Source organism: Castanea sativa, chromosome 12 (genome assembly GCF_040712315.1).
Source record: "Castanea sativa cultivar Marrone di Chiusa Pesio chromosome 12, ASM4071231v1".
Classification (NCBI taxonomy): Eukaryota; Viridiplantae; Streptophyta; class Magnoliopsida; order Fagales; family Fagaceae; genus Castanea; species Castanea sativa.
In genome coordinates, this window is record NC_134024.1 from 19396518 (window position 1) to 19416993 (window position 20476).

The following is a 20476-nucleotide window of genomic DNA, read 5'->3' on the forward strand; positions in this document are numbered from 1 at the left end:
GTGGGTAACGGGGGTCTAACGGAGTCCACCTTAGGTGGGTTAAGTGATAACTTTTAAACCAGGGGTGGGCATTATTAAAATGGGTCAAATCATAGGTGGGTAAAGTGCAAATTACCCAAAAGGGAAAGAAAAGTGTAGGGATGGTTGGAGGCATTAGGCAGTAGCTAATGTTCAAGTAATCACTCCCTAGTCTTGCCAATGGAGGATCTATCATTTTTATTAGAACTATTGTCATATAAATATTGGCCTGTGATTACATTAAAGATTAATAGAATTTCTGTTTAAGTGTATTGCTGCCATAATTTAATTTGGTTGTTAGACTTTGGAGCATGAAAGATTTTGGTTTGAAGGACTAGACAAGATTTTATATACTTTGATAAAATTACTAGTCTAAGATTGAACCCGAAGAGAACCATCTGAAGGTTGCATTCAAATATAATAGGAAGCCTTGTAGTTGGTTTAAATTGATATTTGATATATTGGTCGGTTGCTTTAGAATAACTAATAGGTATATTAGGATTTAATGTTTCTAGGCGTGGGTAATAGTTCTACTAGTTTTGTAACTCTAAAATTAAAAAAAAAAAAAAAAATAGAAGGAATATATTGTGGAGGATTTTAAAGATGTTTAAAGACTAGTAAATGTTTAGGAAGTGTATAGTCCCTTACATCCTTATGGTATACGGCAAGGAGGATCTATTATATAATTGTGTTACTCTTTTACTTTTAGGTGTGGAAGAAGAGTTCATTTGATTTTGGATCTAGACTACAAGTATTAGCAAGAAAGGTAAGTAATTATACATAATATGTACAAGTTTTGTCCATTAGGTTCTTAGAAGTTAAAGGTTTCCAAAAGTTATATTTGTAAGCTTACGTTTTCTAAAGTTTATTAAAAGCATTTTTTTTACACCATTGAAAGACAAACTTTGACTTTTAAATAATTTTTTAAAGATAAATTTCGAATTTTAAATAACGTTTTGAACGTTCGAATCTCATTTAAAAGATGATTTCTAAACTATACTATTTTCAGAATGAATTGAGTTTTCAAGATAAGTTTTCTAAAAAGGGTCTTGATCTTTAAATTTGTTTAAAACCAAGTGATTTCAAATTCATATTTCTATTTTCCAAATGGTATTTAAAACATTTCTTTTAGCAAATTGATTTTTTAGACTTACTCAAGAACTGTAAAATATTTATATAAACTCTTTAGTTCATATTCATTTCCTAAGAGAGTTAAGTATCCTTTGATTTATGTTTCAATTTAATATTGTGATCTTCGATATGCCTCTGTATTTGGAATAATTGTTAATATTAAGTAAATTATTATATTTTGTATAAACTTTGTTTTTATGATATATGACTCAAAATAAGTGTTTTGAAAATTGACCAAATATATGTGTAAGCTCGCTCATAGGGTTGTATGTAAGAATAAGTGTTGATCCCTTATTAACAGGGGTTAGATGTTGGTATCCATTCACAGGATTGTATGTGAGAAAATGTGATATGTATATATGTGACACTATACTCTAATCAATTATCTGTATGTGTTTTTGAATGATTTTAAGATTTGATAACATATGTATTATATAAGTGGCTCATTATATGTTTTGGAGAACTATATTTGATATCATTGAGTGAATTTGTGAAATAAAAATACTCATGCTCTGTTTGACTATATTCTGTTGTGTATTGTGTATAATTGCTTACTAGATGTGTGACTCACCCCATCAAATACAATTTTCAAATTAAAGTTTAGTTGGAAAACATAACTTTTGCATTGCTTCGTAAGGTGCAAGATAGAGTGTATGAAGTTTAGACAACTTCAATAATGCTTGAAGCTTTTTAGGATTTTTAGTTTTTTTTTATATATATTTTACTTCGGTTAAGATTTTACAGTATTTGAAGATTATTTCTAAATTGTGGATTTTAAATATTGTAAGAGGTTTATTAAGAGCATTGTTTATTTGGAGTTTTATTTAATTTTGGAATTCATTATGTTTATTAAGATATGCAAAATTAACAAGTTAGTCATGTATTTAAATTCATGTTCCATGGATTTGGTTCGTCATAATTAGTCTAATGGGAAGATGAAGCATGATAAAATATTTCTAGTGGGAAGTTGAAAATGAAACAAATGTCATTTATTACATGTAGAAATTCAACCATAAAAGCTAGTAGTTGATAGAAACTTAAAAGCAACAGTAAAATAATAAACAAAAATAAATCTTCAATTTATGAATATAAGTGTGCATCAAGGGCTGATATTTTAATTTTAATGCCACATTTACAGGGACGGAACTAGGATTTAAATTTAGGGGGGCCAAAGTTCTTTGTTCAATAATTTTAAAAAGTTAGAGTATACTAAAGGTTGACAACGATGCATTATTAGTCTTATTTTTTTTGTATTTTGTATTTTTTAAATCAATAATAGATATTATATCAAGAATAAATAAATGCTAATAATGCATTATTAAAGTAAATTTTTAAAAGACACAAACTGATCTAAGTAAGCAGTAGATCTTAAAAAAAAAAAAAAAATCAACGATTGAGTTAAAGACACCAACTGATCCAAGTTGCTAGTGACACTAATTGGTGTGTAGATGGAGTGATTAGCAACATAAGAGTTGTCTCTGCGACTATGGGATGAAGTTACTTGAGAGAGACAAAAAGCTCTCAAATGAGAGGTAGAAATTAGGTAGAGGTTATTAGGTTTTTGTGATTTTTTTTTGTTAGGATTTATAATTGATTTGTTATATATATTTTTTTTAACTTAGACCGTGTCCAAAGAATTTATTATTATTATCTGAATATGTGAATTGTTTTGTAGATTTTCCTTATTGTTTGGATTTGTTAATTGTCCAAATGTTCTAAATGTTTTTCTTAATATTTTTGGGACAACTAGACAAGAGATGATGTGATAATTTTTTTTCATTTTTGTTTCATGAGTCAACTTGTAAATTGTTTGAAAGAGGGGGCAAATATATTAATTTTAGACTCAAAAGTAAATACTTTATGCTAATATATATAGTAGGGATTTTTTTTTTCAAAGGTGGGGCCATGCCCCTCAGCCCCAAGATAGTTCCGTACTCGCACATTTATCTCCCATTCCCCAAGGTCAATATTACATCGTTATTCATGCTGTCATATCTAGTAGTTTTACTGCTACTGCTGTGTTTGTAAGCGCCAGATGTCTCTCCAAGCAAGTGTTCGGTCTCTTCCAAAGTTTCTCCAACATCAACCCATGGGTGCGTCTCCATCTTTCTTATTCTCGCTAATTCCATTGCAACGTCTTTCATTGTAGGCCTTTCCTCCCCTCTTACTCTTAGGCACGACTTTGCAAGCTCAGCGACCTCCATGAGCTGCTCCTTGTTTCCTTCTTCAACTATATGATCGTCAAGAACATCAAACAATCTCTCCTCGTTCAAGGAACAAAGAAAATGCATAGCAACACTTCTTTCCTGTTCAGACCTACTGAAAGAAAGTGCCTCCTCCCCTGTTAGTAGCTCCGCAACAACCACCCCAAAACTATAAACATCACTTTTCTCGGTCAATTGACTTGTGAGTAAGTATTCAGGGTCTAAGAATCCAAGAGTTCCTTGCACCATTGTAGCTAATTGAGTTTGATCTAGTGGAACCAATTTTGAAGCCCCAAAGTCAGAGACTTTTGCAGTGTACTTAACCGTCTAAGAGTATGTTTGTTGACTTGACATCTCTATGGATGATTGGTGTAGAAGCTTCAGAGTGCAGATAAGCTAGTGCTTCGGCTGTTTCTGCAGCAATTTTTAGACGGATTTGCCATGGCATGACAGATGTGTTACCTTCATGATGTAAGTGCTTGAACAATGTATCATTAGAGATGAATTCATAGACTAGCAAAGGAACTGGAGTCTCCAAACAACAACCCAAGAGTTCGACCACATTTCTATGGTTAATTTGGGAGAGGATGAATACTTCATTAATGAACTGCTGAATTTGGCTTTGATCGATTGTTTTGGACTTTTTGATAGCAACAACCCTGGTATTTGGTAAAACTCCTTTGTAAACTGTACCAAAACCTCCTTGGCCAATGATTCTACTTTCATTGTAGTTGTTGGTAGCCTTCGGTAACTCTTCTTCGGTAAAGATTTTGGTTGTTTCGGTTGATCCTTCCTGTCTTCTCAGTTGTTCTAAAATCAAACCACCATTCTGTTTAAATAACTTTTCCTTAAGCCTGATAAGTTTTCTTTTCTTGACTATCAAGTACAGCCAAGTACAGCCAATTGCTGCCCACAAGCATCCTAATAAAGCTTATGCCAATACCTGCACTTGAAAAATTGAAACATTATTCATTTTGATAGAACACCACTGGTTATAGGCATAACATTAAGCATTTATTGCCTTACACCTTTTTGAGCGTCTACACACTAATTAAATGATGTCAATAGATTCTCCAAAAAAAGAAAAACAATTGTCACTTAAACATAGTTATCAAAATGTCACACATAAAATTTGGTGCACACTTGTACTGTTCACTATACAATAACTAAAATATGTCACTTAAAAATGAGTTCAAATTTTCTATCCCATACTTATTGCTCTACTATATACTCCACAAATAAAAACATGTAATATGTCCATCTATTTTATTAAATACTAAATTTATGCATTCTATTATTATATCTTTTTTTTGCTAAATTTATGCCTTTTATTATTATATCCTTTTTTTTTAGGGTGGTCTTCTATTATTTCAATTACCTAAATATGATGAGTTATTTATTTATTTTAGGTAATTGAAATAATAGAAGACATAAATTTAACATTTAATAAAATAGATGAACATATGACATATTTTTATTTCTGAAATATATAGTGGAATAGGAAGAGTAGGATAGAAAATTTGAGTTATTAACAAATTTATGAAAAAGTCGTTTATGCTGAATTATCAAGAACATGTCTGATTAGGATCACTCATTCATTTCAAGAGCTTGTTTCAAAGGATAAGATACTGAGTCAACGGTCAATATCAACCATGTACAAGATATATATTTTTGTACTCCCACTTGACAACATGTTCAACTTTTTAAAGTGATGGTTTATTACAATGATAAAGTTGGTGCACAACATTACATATTTCAATTGAATTTAAGTCATTGACCGCATTGACCAAAATAATATTATCTTTTAAAAAATAGTTATATTAAGAATAACTAAATTCAAAATAATCAAAATTTGCAATTCAATTAGGAAACTTTTAAAGTATTGTATATAAGTTTTATTTTGCCAAAAAATTTACATTGTAATATACACAAACCCTATCGTTAATTCTCATAAAAATTGAATTTAAAATTTCTATTTTCTAAAATTAAGAAATAACTGTCTAAAATAATTATATAATTACATGATAAATTATTTAAAAAAAAAAAAATGAGCCACCACAAGACACAAGAGTGAACACCACAAGAAACCCATCCTCTCTCGTCGGCGCAACCAAACCCACCTAAACTCCCAAAATCAAGCAACCCCCATCTCAAATTCTCATTTTCGCTCCTCTTCCACATATTCTGAGCATCCAAACAGAGCATTAATGGACTTACGCTCTATGCAGAACTAAAGTGCTTTGATAAGCACCAAATTGATGGAAATGTAAAAAGGGAACCTGAAAAGTATTAAGAGCTCAAACCCAAAAAGTCCCTCCCCATGAATTGGTGCAGAGATCCGAACCTGGGATCTGGAACGTGAAATTTACGTTGTGTACAGTAACTGTTGGGCTATTGAGCAGAGCTGGGTGATTTTTTTTATTGTGATTTTCAAAAACATCAATAAAAGATATTTTTCTTAATTTTATTTTAGGTTTGAAAGCATTAAAATAATTTAAATAAAACTATATGGTTTTACATTTATGGAATTATGGGACTTTTTCACATAGCGTGGACTGAATTAGGTTTTTTATTTTATTTTAAATATTAAGTATTTTTAACCTATACACAAAGAAAAAGAATTTTTTTTTTAAAGAAATTGATAATAGTGTATATTCAAAAAGATCTAATTTTTAGATAGAATTTAATTTTAAATAGTCAAAACTTTAGAGAGTAGTAGAATTTATAATTTAACAAAATTTTGAAGCTAGTATTTATTTGGCAATCCAAGTGCTAAATTGATAATACAATTCAATAAATATACTTACCAATAGCAATCTTAAACACTAGCGAGAGATTTCACAACCTTCACCATCTTTTCTTCCGCTCCCGTGGAGCCACTTGGGGCAACGACAACTATAACTCCCTGGGGTGTCAACACATTTTTTTGCTATTGTGCAATCATTGAGATTTGGATCCTCACGTTCGTTAATGTCTGCAAATGAAGTGAACAATACCAAACCACGAACACATACATCAAAATGAAAGAGAAATTAAGTACCTCAATTGATATTTGAAATTCATTTTGGAAGCTTTATAAATGCATAATACGCACCTTGGCAACCATCAAGGAGGTATGGGTTCCCTCGGTAACCTTGCTTACACTTGCAACGATACCCCGACGTGGTTTCGAGGTCTTGGCAGTAACTATTCCTCTTACATGCCAAAGCCGTTTTGTTCCGAGCTGCTTCTTTACATGTCTCATTCCCAAATTGCCTAGTCAAGCACCATAGGGATCTCTTCATTTGTAAGATTTTTTAGATAAGCAGAGGAGAAATTGAACTGACCTTGTTCAGCAACAAAAGCATAGTCCCATACATCTATGTGATTATAGTAGCTGAGTACTTTCATTTCTATGGATTTTAATCCAACAGGAACCTCTACCTCGCAGCACCCAACGCCAGAGCACGAGTCATTGACCACATTGAGTAGGCTATTACATAGAGACATGCACCCGATCGAGTAATCTTCTCCTTTTTGTGTACCCGTAAGGTATGCATAAGTGTCACACCCAACAACTGTGACTTATTTTTGGTGTTGGAAATGGTATACCTGTTAAGTTCGACCGAGGCTTTAAAGCCCTCCACTAATTCACCAGCCTTATTGCAGCAGCCTAGGGCTACAAAGTTCAAGACACGCAACTCATGATCCTCAACGGATATCCTTTTAACAGCGAAATCACCTGTCTTTGCTATTACATTGTCCTCACAAGTGATGTGAAAATTCTTATTTAGATAACAGCCATCAGTCAAGCCAAATGGAAATGGTATTTTTACATCTCCACACATGTAGCGCAGCCAGGCTTGGGTAGAGCTGCTTCTGCTGCAGTTGTTGCCACAATTGTTGATATTATCACTCCAATCTGTGAGATCTGCGTTAGCATCCCATGCAAGTCCATATTGCCACAGCTTTGTTTCTCAGCAAGAAAATATTTTTATTTTATTTTATGTTTGGATGTGCTATAACTTTCTAGCAATCCTGCACCTTTTGTACAGAATGACGATCAGGTCAATGCCCCTGTTTAAGTTAGGTGCAAGTCTCTTGCTTCAAGTCGTCTCTATTTATTCCAGGAAGCTAAGATGTAGAATCCATCCCTCCTAGTCAGGATTCCTAGTTGTGGGGTGGGCGGAGTTTTTAAAAAAAAAACCATAAAAATCCAAATAAGCATTTATTTAAGCATAAACAAAATATCAATAAATACAAAAACACAAAATCATTGTTTTTTATACATTACATTTCAATTATTTAGTGAAGATTGAGCTTGACATTCTTTCTTTTTTAGAATCAAAACTTGACATTCTTTTAAATCTAAAAAATGATCAATTATTGAATCAAGAATAATTATTATTACTACTAAGTAAAGATGAATATAAGAATGTAAGCAATATGCATAATGCATTTATTATAAATTTTGTACTTTTCTAAAGATATAAATTCATTACTTACTAATTTATAATTAATTATCTTTCAGTTTCTAAATTTATATATTATCAATTTCTTAGCTACTTATAACATTATGAATCGGGTTTGGCATACCTCCAGTACATTTTTAACTGGACATGTCCTTTTGTTTTAAATATATAATGACAAGTGGTAGTAAGTTTTAATTACCACATTTTATTTAGTTAGTGGGTGATGTGACATTATCTCATTGTGGTGGCCCTATTTTGTGTCTTGGGTTGGATTACTTCTGCCGTACCACAGCCCTGTGATTTTGGGGTAGAAGCATCGGGACTAGCCTAGTTGAAACACACCCTAGGCCAGCTTGTGTGCAAGTTGGGCTCTTCTTGTGCCAACGCGCCCTGGCAGGAGTCTTGAATGTGTCACGTGCTCACAGCAGGAAGTACTGTTACAAAATGTTATAGCAGGAAAGAAAAAAAACACAATATAGCAGGATAACTAAAACACTTTAACTAAAATATTTCCTACTAGCAGCAATAATACATGAATACTTCCACAAAGGAAAAGTATCGCAACGTGATTACGGCAGGAATAGATTAATAGCAAAAAGTAACGTTAGTCCTTAATCAATCATGGCAGAAGAAAAGAAGATTAGTCTACTAAAGGAATGCGCTTAGCTCCTTAGCAGATTCAAGTCCAAAGAAGGGAACCAATCTCCAATGTGGGTAACCTCAAAGGAGAGTCTTGCTGTAGAAGTTACTCACTTTGGAAAATGAACCTAAGTGGCTTAATCTTAAATTCTTAACTTGTTAGAGAGTGGGCTATTGAGAGGGAGAGAAGTGAGTAGCCTATTGATGCATGCTTTTACTCATATCACTCATATTTTTCTTCCTTACTCTTGGTTTTCTGTTTTTCTTTCTTTCTCTTACTTGTTTTCTTTCTTTTCCTTCTCCCTTTTCCCCCCTCCCTTTTTGTTCCCCCTTTTACTGTGCACGTCTATGGCCTTTTATACGGCTTGCCATGATAGAATTTTCCATTTTTACCCCTTAACCACTTTTGGCCCATTGTGGGTATCCTTCCAAGATTGCCCACTAGTTTGCCAGCTGCCCAGCTACCACCACTACACTGTGTTAGCCGTACCACGCCTCATTCCCAGAAAAAATTGGTTTTGTTTTGTTTTTTACTTCCTTTGACACTCTCATCCGGATAATGGCTAGACTTCTCCCTTACCAAACTCTATAGCATGCACCTAGTGATTCCAGCTTATGTTTACATCTTTTGGGTGAGATGTCATCCGAGTAGGACATTTCCCTCAAAAGAGTTTGAGTGGGAATTAGGGCTGTCCACGGGTCGGGTCAGATTGGATTGGGTTTAGGGTTCACCTGCACCCGACCCGAGTCACTCGGATGAATGTAAAATGGACCCGCAATCGACCATATGTTCGGATCAAAACCAGTGGCTCGAGTCGTCGGTTAAGCGGGTCGGAGCCATTGGGTAATTTCGGGTTTGAAACAAAAGAAGAAAACTGAGAAATCACAACAGAAATAAAAACCCAAAAGAACACAGACAGGATAAATCAAGCCAAACACATTATATCGAACCCAAAGGAACACAGAAATCAAAACCCAAAAAGGATAGAGAAATCAACCTAAAGAACACGGATAAGTCAAAACCCAAAGGAGCACAGAAATCAAAACCTAAAAAGGATAGTGAAATCAACCCAAAGAACACGGATAAGTCAAAACCCAAAGGAACATAGAAATCAAAACCCAAAAAGGATAGAGAAATCAACCCAAAGAACACGGATAAGTCAAAACCCAAAGGACACAAACCCAAACACAAATTGTAGAAATCACATAGCATAAACAAGAACTTAGATCTATGGACTGAAACGAAGAAAGAAAGAGAGATATAACACTAAACCAGCAGCACCACCACTCCCTTCACCCATCATCACCACATTCATCACAAGATTAGTGCGAAATCTGAAAAAAAAAAAAAAATTACATTTTTTACTGACCCACCATCAGATGCACAAGATCAAAGGATATTTCAAGTAGATTAACAGAGGCTTCGAGAGTTGGGTTTGAGGAGCTTGATGACGGCGGTAGCGGCATCTAATGAACTTAAAGATGGCAACGACTATAAGAAGGGTTAGGGTTAGGGATTTGAGAGAGAGAGATCAGAGAAGGAGAGAGAGCGTGAAAATAAGTTTTGAAGAATGGAACTTCTGTTCTCACGGGTTGGATTTTTTTCCTCTTTTTAGAGTTCTCACGGGTCGGGTCGATTTCTACGGCTTATGAGTTGTGGAACCTGAAACCGAAAATTTATCTCTAAGTGACCCGCACCCAACCTGTTTGGGCAGTTAAATCCGCCCGTGGGTCTTCAGGTCGGATCGGTCCAGATGGGTGGGTCAGGTCTGACGGGTCAATGGACAGCCCTAGTGAGAACCCCAAAATAGGCTCCCACTTCTCCCCACTGCCAAACCACACCCTCTCTTATCTCTGTCCCGTGACCCATCTTCCCTGTATTGGCTGGGTACAGGTATGTGGTGCTTGAGCCTTGTGTGCATGCTCCACTTCCATATGAGTCCATTACTTTTCTAGCTCTCATGCGTTTGTCATTTCCTCTAGAGCTTGTTTGACTCTACTGCACGCTCTAGAGCTTGTTTAACTCTTGTGGCATGAATGAGTTTTTGGGCCTTCATTCTCTGCATCCCATTTCTTCTTTACGCTAGGCGTTGCTTGGGTGTGGGCTTTCTCTTCTTTAATTCAATTCGTCTCTTTTCATTCTTTGTTTGTGGGCTGGTTGATATTCCTGCCACGCTACTACATTGTTTCAGCTATGATATCATTTGCCCTTGTTTGTCTTGTTATTACTTTTGGGCTTGCGGGCTAAAGTGCCTGCCATGCCAGTTTCTCATATCATTCATTCTCTTAGTCTTTACTGCCCAACATTCCTACTGGGCCTGTTCATTCAACATCTCGGACTTCTTCGGCCCATTTCATTCTTTGTGCATCCTTGGCCCATTTCATTCTTTCCTACCTCTTTCATTCCCATAGGCTTTTGCTAAATCTTTTGGGCTTCGCTTGCCCAATTACCACATCATTTACCTTTGGGTTTCTTGGACTTCGAACCAACCCCATTCACTAATTCCTTTCTTTCGACTCCTCAGCCCGTTTTTGCTTTCTTTCCATTTCTTACAATTCCCATGTGCTTACTACTTCATTTTTTAGGACTTCCTCGGCCTGTTTGCTTTCTTTGGGGCCACTTATTATTTTATTGGCCTATGGACCACTATTCCTGCCATTCTGGCCTAATGGTCTTTACTTTACTGCTTTCTTTCTCCATTTTTTTTTTCATATTGTTGGGCTTCTTCTGCCATTGAGCCCTTTTGCCAAAATTGGGCATCAACATTCAGCTCCCTGAGCATATGAACTACTTTTATGGTTCATATGCAAATAAAAATAAAAATAAAAAACTCCTTTCTCTCTTTTTTTTGCAGGTTTTTTGAATAATGGGCACTGCCTTATTTTCTTTCTTGCTGTCAACAGTGTTGTCTCTTCGAATTTCTTAGTTTAGCAGTTATTCTGAAACATAGTCTCTACTTCATTACATATGATGCTTCTTTTGACGGTTGATCCATTGCCTCCTTTCATGTCACCTTTATTGTCATTATTACTTAAACTATCCCTTTTTCCATCATTCGTTCAGAACGCCTTTTTCATTCCTTTCTCTTCACCGTGTCTTCTTTCTTAAAACCTCACCATCCATCTTCCCCGATCAAATAACCCGTCATGATGCCAGCAAAAGACGAAGGTTCTTCTCACCGTAAGGGAAAAGAAGTTGTCGTCGATGATCCTCCTGCCAAAATCGTGGGTGACGAGACTCCCCTCTCCGAATCAGACCACTTTGAGGAGGAGGAAGCGGGTCGCGACCCAAACAATGAGTGCCCTCCCTTCATTGATCCATGGTATGACACTCACATTCACTTTCCTACGGTGTCTGGTGACTATTTGCCTCCGCCACTAGGCCGTGTGTGGCTCTCCATTTGCCGCCATGATACGGAGGTATCTTGGGCCCCTTTGGCTTCCTCCATTCCCGATCTTGATATATACCAAGGGACGTCGTTTCCCTTGCCCATCCTCTTCGAATTTGGGTTTGGTACCTCTTTGGGTTGGAAGGAGTGGGTAGACGAAGAGTTGTCCAATATTGGTTTCATGGTGATGTTATGGTAGGCCAGCATGATGAAGGCCATCATTTCAACTTGTTGCGTGTCCAACTATAGGGACCTGTTCAATCTTTGCCATTTGGTCCGCCAATGGTGTAGCACCACCCAAACCTTCTTTCTTTCTTGCGGCAAGATCACTGTGACCTTAGGGGATATGGCAAACCAACTGTTGTTGCCCATTCTTAGTGATTTGGACCGGGCAATATTGAGCTTTCCACCAAGAAAGAGGCCGTGGAGGTCGAGTTGAGGAAAGGGATGAGTGGTAATGCGAAGTTGTTGCATTTGATTGGGGCTTTCTCCAAGGCTTTCGATATTGACCGCCGTGTGGCCTTTGTTGTATTTTGGCTTTGCAAGTTCATCTTTGGCTCTCACCCACAATATGATGTAAAACCTTTTTTTATTTTTGATTAGCCATAAAGATTTTTGCCGGGGTGAGTCTGCCATTGGCCCCTACATTTCTAGGTCACTTGTATGTGCAATTGGATATTCTGTAGAGTGATGAGAGGTAGGCGGGCTCTTGCCACAGTTACTACTTCTACCCACAGTACCATATTGTAGCATCTGTTGTGGGAGCATTGTGCTAGGCATTTGGCAAAGTGCAAGTCTGTCCATTTAGCCAAAGAGAAGTATCGGTCTTGTCTGAAGGTTATTACTGATTTCTGTGGCCGTTTTGTATCTAATTTCCTGTCGACTTATCGTTGGGTTGGGTTGAAGCTATTTGGGCATCCTGTCGTTGAATTCTTTGACAAGGGAGTTGGCTTTTGTTGGAGGGCATACAGGAATTTGGGCACTGGCTTCACATGTCTTGATTCGGTTATGGGCTCCTTTATAAACACTGTTGGGACCACCACCCCGTTGACTACCTTTAATGAGAGGGGGATACATATTTGGCAGCCATTAATGCCAGGTGGTTGCCTTAGCTTACTAATGAGGGCATCTGCTTCGTTTACTATTCTGCCAACAAAGTGAGGAGATAGTTTGGGTTGGATCAGGACATACCTGATGACTTCATTGCCATTTTAGAGTCCATTACTTTTGTTCGGCCATTCTTGCGCCCCAGTGCTTTTGTGTTTTGGAGCAAGCATTTCACGGTAGTCATCATTTCGGGTTCATAGAAAGAGGGCCTTTGCACTACTGCGATGCATGAGTATTGGCAAGCTGTGATGACTTCCTTTGGGCAAGAGTTGTCGGGTGGCCGTGGGTTTTCCCTTATTTTTCCTGAGGGTCTTCATGCCATTATTTCTGCTAACCCTCGGTTGTTGCTCCCTACCAAGTCCGTAGTGGCATATGCTAGGAAACAGAGTAGGTCTGCCATATTTGGTAGGCGGAGCAAAAGGGGTGGTATCTGTATGCTGGTGAGTATCCTGCGGGTTAGGAGAAGAAGGTGAAGGTGGTGAACCTTCCTGCACCTGCGAAGAAGGGCTCGGTGTCTCAGACCGCTAAGCCCAAATCTGCCAAGAAAGGGGATGATTCTTCTGAGACCTGTTCTAACATCGTTCCCTATGAGGGTGGCCTTCCTCCTATTGGCAATATAGTCCTCAAGGGTTCTCCTCCTCTCTCTGCTCACACTTGTTCTAATAGGTGCTCTACTGCAAGCAAGCCTAAGCCCTCTGCTCTAAGGCCAGCCATGGATGCTCCTCCTTTTAGCAGGACCCGCAGCAGTAAGAGGAAGACATCTCCACCACCCCCATTTGCCACCACCAAGAGGAGAGTATGTTATCTCTAAACTTTACTTTTTCTTTATTTTACTTATTTATGGGGCTTTCCTACGGCTAACTCCACATGTATACTCATGCATCTCTTTCCTTTCTCTCTCTCTCTCTCTCTCTCTCTCTCTCTCTCTCTCTTTCTTTCTTTTTTTCTTCCTTAGTAGTCTAAGCACAAGGAGGAAATTTCTACCACCCATCCCATATTACTGCCCAAGTTGGAGGTACATTCCTTCCCTTCGCATGCATTTTTATTGCCACGTGTTGCCATGTGTTTTCTCTTTCTTTTGCATGTTTATTTATTTCTTCATCTTGCCTTAACATACGCCTTCTTTCTTTCTCTTCTGTTTTTTTTTTTTTTTTGGGTGATCCTGAGCCCCTTTTTGTTTATCACCCCACAAGTGGGGTTGTTCTTGCTGCTATGGGCATGCCCATGAAGGGATTTTTTGATGGGGCAGATATCGTGGCCAAGGCCATAGCCTCTGCTTCTACTACTACAGAGGGAGCTCCTGCCGAGGCTCCAATTCCTCCACCCAAGCTCGTTTTCGTTGAGGAGAGTACCCAAGTAGAGAGGGTTGGTGAGTCCGTCCCCATTCTTGCTGAGATTCCTACTCCCCAAAAAGAATTCACTCCTGCAGGTGCATCTCAGACTAGGAGTGCTTTGCCTACTACCCCTCCTATCATCTCCTCCAGCAATCCCTTTGTTGCCCTCTCTCAAGCTGTGAAGGACGGCTCCTCCTTGGTTGTCACTCCTTCATCTATTCCTAGCTCTACCACCCAAGGGCCCGATGCAGATTTGTCTTCTAATGAGGGATCCAAGGAGGTCCTTAAGGATTCTGAGGATGAGCCTATCATGAAGACGAGGGTTTCTGATTCAAATGAGGATGGTGACTCCGTCCTACGGGTAATCTCGTAGCTCTCATTCCTACAGGTCCTGGTAATTTTCTTTCTCTTGCATCTTCTTTAATCTTCATTATTGGATTCATCCCTTCACTTTGTCTATCTCTTGTGAACTCATGTTCCATCTCAGATTTCTTCCTAGGTCTGATTCCTGTTAAGGTGGCTCTGTCCTCTCAGTTTGAGGTTGGTAGCAGTTCTACCACCATTTCTGATCCAACGAGTGACGCTGTTGCCTTCTTCATCCGATTCAACCAGCCAGAGACCAATGATCTTGATCCTGTGAACTTCTGGGGTGTTGGAGCTCCTTATGTTGACTTTCACGATTTTCGGGTTCTTAGGGAGTGCATCTCCCATTTGGAGGCAGTCTATAATAGTCGTAAGGACTTCATGCAAAGGTTTCTTTTTGGCTAATCCACGAGGGAGCACTTCCTTAAGCTATTGGGGAGCATGATGAATGACATTGAGCATAAATTCGTTGATACCGTGTTTACTGAGAGGATTCTGCAATGGAGGGTTGCAGTTCAAGAGTTTATCAAGGTTGGGTTTGCTGTGGAGTTTCTGCTGGATCACTTGCGAGAGATTGCTTGAGTCTTCTTTAAGAAGAAGGTTCAGCCTACTGTGGATGCCATAGATGCTCGCATCGAGGTTTTGAAGAAAGAGGTGGCTGACCTAGAAGCATGTCATGAGCATCTCCTTTCTGGTATCGCTGGCCCTAGCCACTTTGGAGATCAGACCCTTATTTCAAGCATTGTGTCTCGTTGATCATTTTTTATCATCTTTATGTTTCTCGGGTAAGTCTTTATGTTTCTCGGGTGAGGCTTTATAGCTTCTTGTACCCTTTGTCAATCATGACAAAAAGGGGGAGAAATTATGGAGAAATTGTGGTTTCTTCTTAAGAGTCTACAAGTTAGGGGGAGAAATACATGCTCTTGTAAGGGGGAGATGTGTTTCATCTTGTTAGGGAGAGTGTTTACCTTCTTGTTGTTGTAGGAGCTACTTTTAGCTTCTTCTTCTTGTACACCGGTCTTGTGATCATGTTTACATACATTGTGCTTATCTTTGATATATGTGTGATGATGTATGTTTTTTTCACCTATCTCTACATATGTTGTTTCTTTTCTCTCTTTATACACATATTTTTTATTTATTGAATGCAATATTTATTTCTGTTTCACACAAAGATGCCTTGATGAGTTTTGTTTAAGTGTTTCGGAAATACAGGTTGTCAAAGTCTATTTGCCATGAACTCTCTTCTTGCAAAGTTTTTCAAGAGTTTGTGTTAGGATAGATTTTACTGTACTTAACAAGTGAGTATGAGTTGAGTGATTTATGACTCCTCTCATATGTTTATTTGTTTGTTGTGGTTTTGTCACAGATTGTCAAATGGGGAGATTGTTAGGACATATATGATTTGATATTAGGAACATATGTCAACATTTTATGTAATTGGCTAATCTTTTGACAAAACGCACTTTACTTGTATTTGGGTAGATTTAGGATGTGTTTAATACTTCAAAGAACAAGAGTTCAAGTCTAGTATTGAAGCCTTGCAAATTTGTCTAAGAAACAAGTGAAGAAGTGCTGATTCATTAAAGCTCGACAAATAGCTATCTATCGAGGTTTAATGAGGCTCGAGAGATACTATCTATCGAGGTATCTATCGAGAATTACGAAAATCAATTTTTCAAATTTGATTTTTGGTCCATGCTTATGTATTTGTGTAGGGTTTCTTTTCTCACAACCCTAGATATATATAAGGCTTATTTTAGAGGCCGTCACACAAGAGAATACAAGGAGAACATATGCAAAAGGTGACCAAAGTTTTATTCTCTCTGAAAGAAGCTACTGGGTCTTTGCGCCTTAAGGTTTTGTAATCAAGTGCTTCTTGATCTTCATTGTTAATGAAGTGAAGAACTTTATAGCCAACATTCTTCTTCCTCAAGTTGGTGAGTGAGTCACGTACTAGGATTCGTGCAAAGGAGTTAGTCACGTACTAGAATCCGTGCATCAAAAGGGTGGCGTCATATATTGAAGAGTTCAGAGGTTCTGAAGCGGTGGAAGGTTTCTACTGTAAGTTCATCTACGGGGATTATAAAGTCTAGGGACAAAGATTTTGTACTAGATCTGAAACTTTTCTTTACTATAGTGGATTTCGTTTCGGGAATGTTTCCCCCCAAGTTTTTTACTGTGAAACTAGTTTGTTTCATTAGTTTTCCTAGGTCATCATATCTTGTCTTATTTACTTTTCCGCTGCTTTTGATTTTTGACATGATATTGATGTTTGTTTGTTTTAACAAGTTTTATTCATAATAAATCTAATTAACAACTTGGCCTTAAAAGTTGTTAATTCTATTAACCGAGGTCTAAATTTCCCAACAATTTTAAATTTCCTAGTGATATAGGATTTCATTTTAGAATCTTCATCATTCGAAGACTCATTAGTATCACTGCTTTTGGCCTTCAGTGCCATGCTCTTGCTCTTGCTTGATTTTCCAATCCTAGACAAACCCAATTCTTAGGTTTGCAAGTTGCCAACCAGCTCTGTCAAAGGAATTTGGTCAATGTCCTTTGATTCCTCAATGACAGTGATCTTGGCATAGAATCTCTCTGGAAGAGATCTGAGCACCTTTCTAATAATCTTGGGTTTATGAATGGTTTCCACAAGATTAAAGGCAGAATTTACTATGTCCTTGAGCTTTTTATAGAACTCATCGAACGACTCATCCTCCTTCATCTTAATCTCTTCAAAGCTCATGGTAAGCCTCTGAAGCTTTAAATCCTTGACAGCTTTAGTCCCTTCATAGGTTTTCTAGAGGATAGTCCATGCTTCCTTGATAGTTTCAGTAGAGGATATGTTCTTGAACTCCTCGTTGGTGACCGCAATAAATAATGCATTCAATGCTCTGTTGTTGAAGTTCGCCGCTTTGATCTTAGCATCATCCCAATCAGCCGGCGCTTCCTTTGGCTTAGTCCAGCCAATCTCCACAGCTTGCCACACCTTCTCATCTAAAGACTACTAGAAAGCTCTCATGCGTACTTTCCAATATACACAGTTAGTGCCATCAAATAAAAGATGTATAATAATATACTGTCCTCTATCCATGACAAATAGGGGTCAATGGATTACACAACAAAGATTAAACCTAATTAGAGTGTGCTCGTTCTGATACCACTTGATAGGCCAAGAATGTATTGACCCCTTAGGTAAATTAACCAATTAATTAGTTAAGTAAATCAATTAAGTCAATTAACATACAATATGCGTTAGCACAAACAAATCACCAAATAACTAAATGCAGCGGATATTAAATTTAACACGATGATTTGTTTACAAATAGGGAAAATCTTCGAAACAAAACCCCACCAGGTGAATTTAAGGTCACCACTCCTGAGAATCCACTATTATCAAAACAAGTGGTTACAAGTAAAGGAATCTCAGTACCTTATACCGACCTACAATTGAACCCTTACCTCAATACACAATTGGACTTGTAATGTAGTGACAATCTCTCATTTCAATGCACAGCTCCCAGTACGTGACTAACCAATCGATGCACGGATCCAAGTACGTGACTAACACACCAACTTGAGATAGATGTTGGCTACAAAATTTTTCAATTCATCCATACGATGAAGATCAAGAAGCTCCTTGGTCACAAAACCTTATGGCATACAAACGCAACAGCTTCTACAAGAAAAAGATGAACTAGGGCAAATTGTTTCTGGTCACAATATTCATGCAATAACAAGTGCAACAACCTTATGACAGACCTTAAAATAATCCTTATATATGTCTAAGATTGTAAGAAAAGAAAACCTAAACACATAGCTTGGATATGCGTGAAAAACAGATTTGAAAATCTGAATTTTGTAATTCTTGATAGATATAGCTGTCGAGCTTCCAATATTAAACCTCGACAGATACATCTGTTGAGATATTTGTCGAGCTTTAATGAACAACACTTCTTCACTTGATTCTTGGACAGATTTGCATGGCTTTAATACTTGAACTTGAATTCTTATTCCTTGAAGTATTAAACACATCCTAGATCTACCCAATTACAAGTAAAGTGCGTTTTGTTAAAGTATTAGCCAATTCTACATGACATATGTTCTTAACATGTTCCACTTATGTCCTAACAAATTTGTACTTGATGTTTTTAGTAAAAATGTTCAAAATTCAAATTTTCCTCTCCTAATTATCAAATTGTCAAAAAAAGAAAAGAAAAATACCACAAAGACATTTCGGTTGGAATGCATGTTCCTTTCACCATGTGCCAAAATTTAATCTGGTCTACAACATGTGTATAATGTCATACACAAAACGAGCCAATCTACATATTCAAATATAATGTCATACATAAGTCCAATTGCACCTCCAATTCTATCATTTAATCTATAATGATTGTAGCTAAATATTACATATATCAATAATTTAGTTAGTTTCAATTGATGCAAATATACTACGGTGGACTAACTAATTATCTCCTGCCATTTAACGATTTCAATACTTGGTTTATCATGCTATCATACCTTGTAGTTGTACTGCTGGAACAATTTGTGCGAACATCAATGTTGAATGATTGCGTAGGTGCATTGAGCAAGTTCTCAATCTCTTCTGTATTGACATTAGCATTTCCCCAAGGATGTTTTTTCATGATAACCAGGTCCTCCAGTTCCATTGGCACTTCCTTCATAGAAGGCCTATCCTCGCTTCTCACACTTAAGCAACTTTTTGCAATATTAGCAGCTTCCTTTAGTAGCTTAATATTGCCCTCCTTGACAATGTGATCCTCAAGAATTTGAAATAGACAATCATCTTTCACTACAGAAACAAAGCACTTTGTTAGATTTCTGTCACTTTCAGGCATATTGAAAGAAAATGCCATTCTACCAGTCAGAAGCTCTGCCAAAACAACACCAAAGCTATAGAGATCACTTTTTTTTTTGTTAATTGACTAGTATGGAAGTATTTTGGGTCCATGTACCCGAAAGTTCCTTGCACCAATGTGTTTAATTCTGTTTGATCAAGAGGAATCAACCTGGAAGCTCCGAAGTCAAACACTTTTGCTGTGAAGTTATCATCTAATAATATATTTGCGGTTTTAACATCTCTGTGTATGATCGGCACAGAAGTTGCAGAATGCAAGTATGCAAATGCTCCTGTAGTTTCTGCTGCAATTTTTAAACACTTTACTCATGAAAGTAAGAATGACCGACCTTTACCATGAATGTGGTCAGAAAGAGTCCCATTTGTGATGAATTCATAAACTAGTAAGGGTACTTCTGTTTCCAAACAACAACTTAATAGCTTAACCACATTCCGATGGACAATTTGAGTAAACCCAATTATCTCATTTATGAATTGTTCAACTTGACACTGAGTACTAATTATGAACTTCTTAATAGCAGTCACTTTGTTATTTGGTAATATTCCTCTATAAACTGTACCATAACCTCCTTATCCAAGAGTTCTGCTCTCATTATGGCTTTTGGTGGCCTTTTCAACCTCTTCTGCACTATAAATTTTGGCTCTCCACAGAACCTGGGTGATTAGATAGTTTCTGTTATAATAGTAAGCCACCATTTTGTTGGAAGAAATTTTCTTTTAGCTCAATAAGCTTTCTTTTTTTCAATCCCCAATATATCGAAGAACCTTCCACAAGCAAGACTAAAAGGCCAACATCGATACCTGCACACATTCACCCATGCATTTTCACCTTGTAGAACTTTGTAAGCCTTTTATATTTCTCAATACCTTTAAGAACTAAATATTTAACATATGTATCATATAAAAATGAGTCAGTTAATATTTGAATTTGTTAGGTTCTAAGTACTTAGGAACT

General features: G+C 37.1%; 1 pseudogene; it reads right to left on the reverse strand.

Moving 5' to 3' along the window:
* Nucleotides 1–3070: 3070 nt before the first annotated feature.
* On the reverse strand, nucleotides 3071–7290 carry LOC142621254 (putative wall-associated receptor kinase-like 16; annotated as a pseudogene).
* Nucleotides 7291–20476: the final 13186 nt, after the last annotated feature.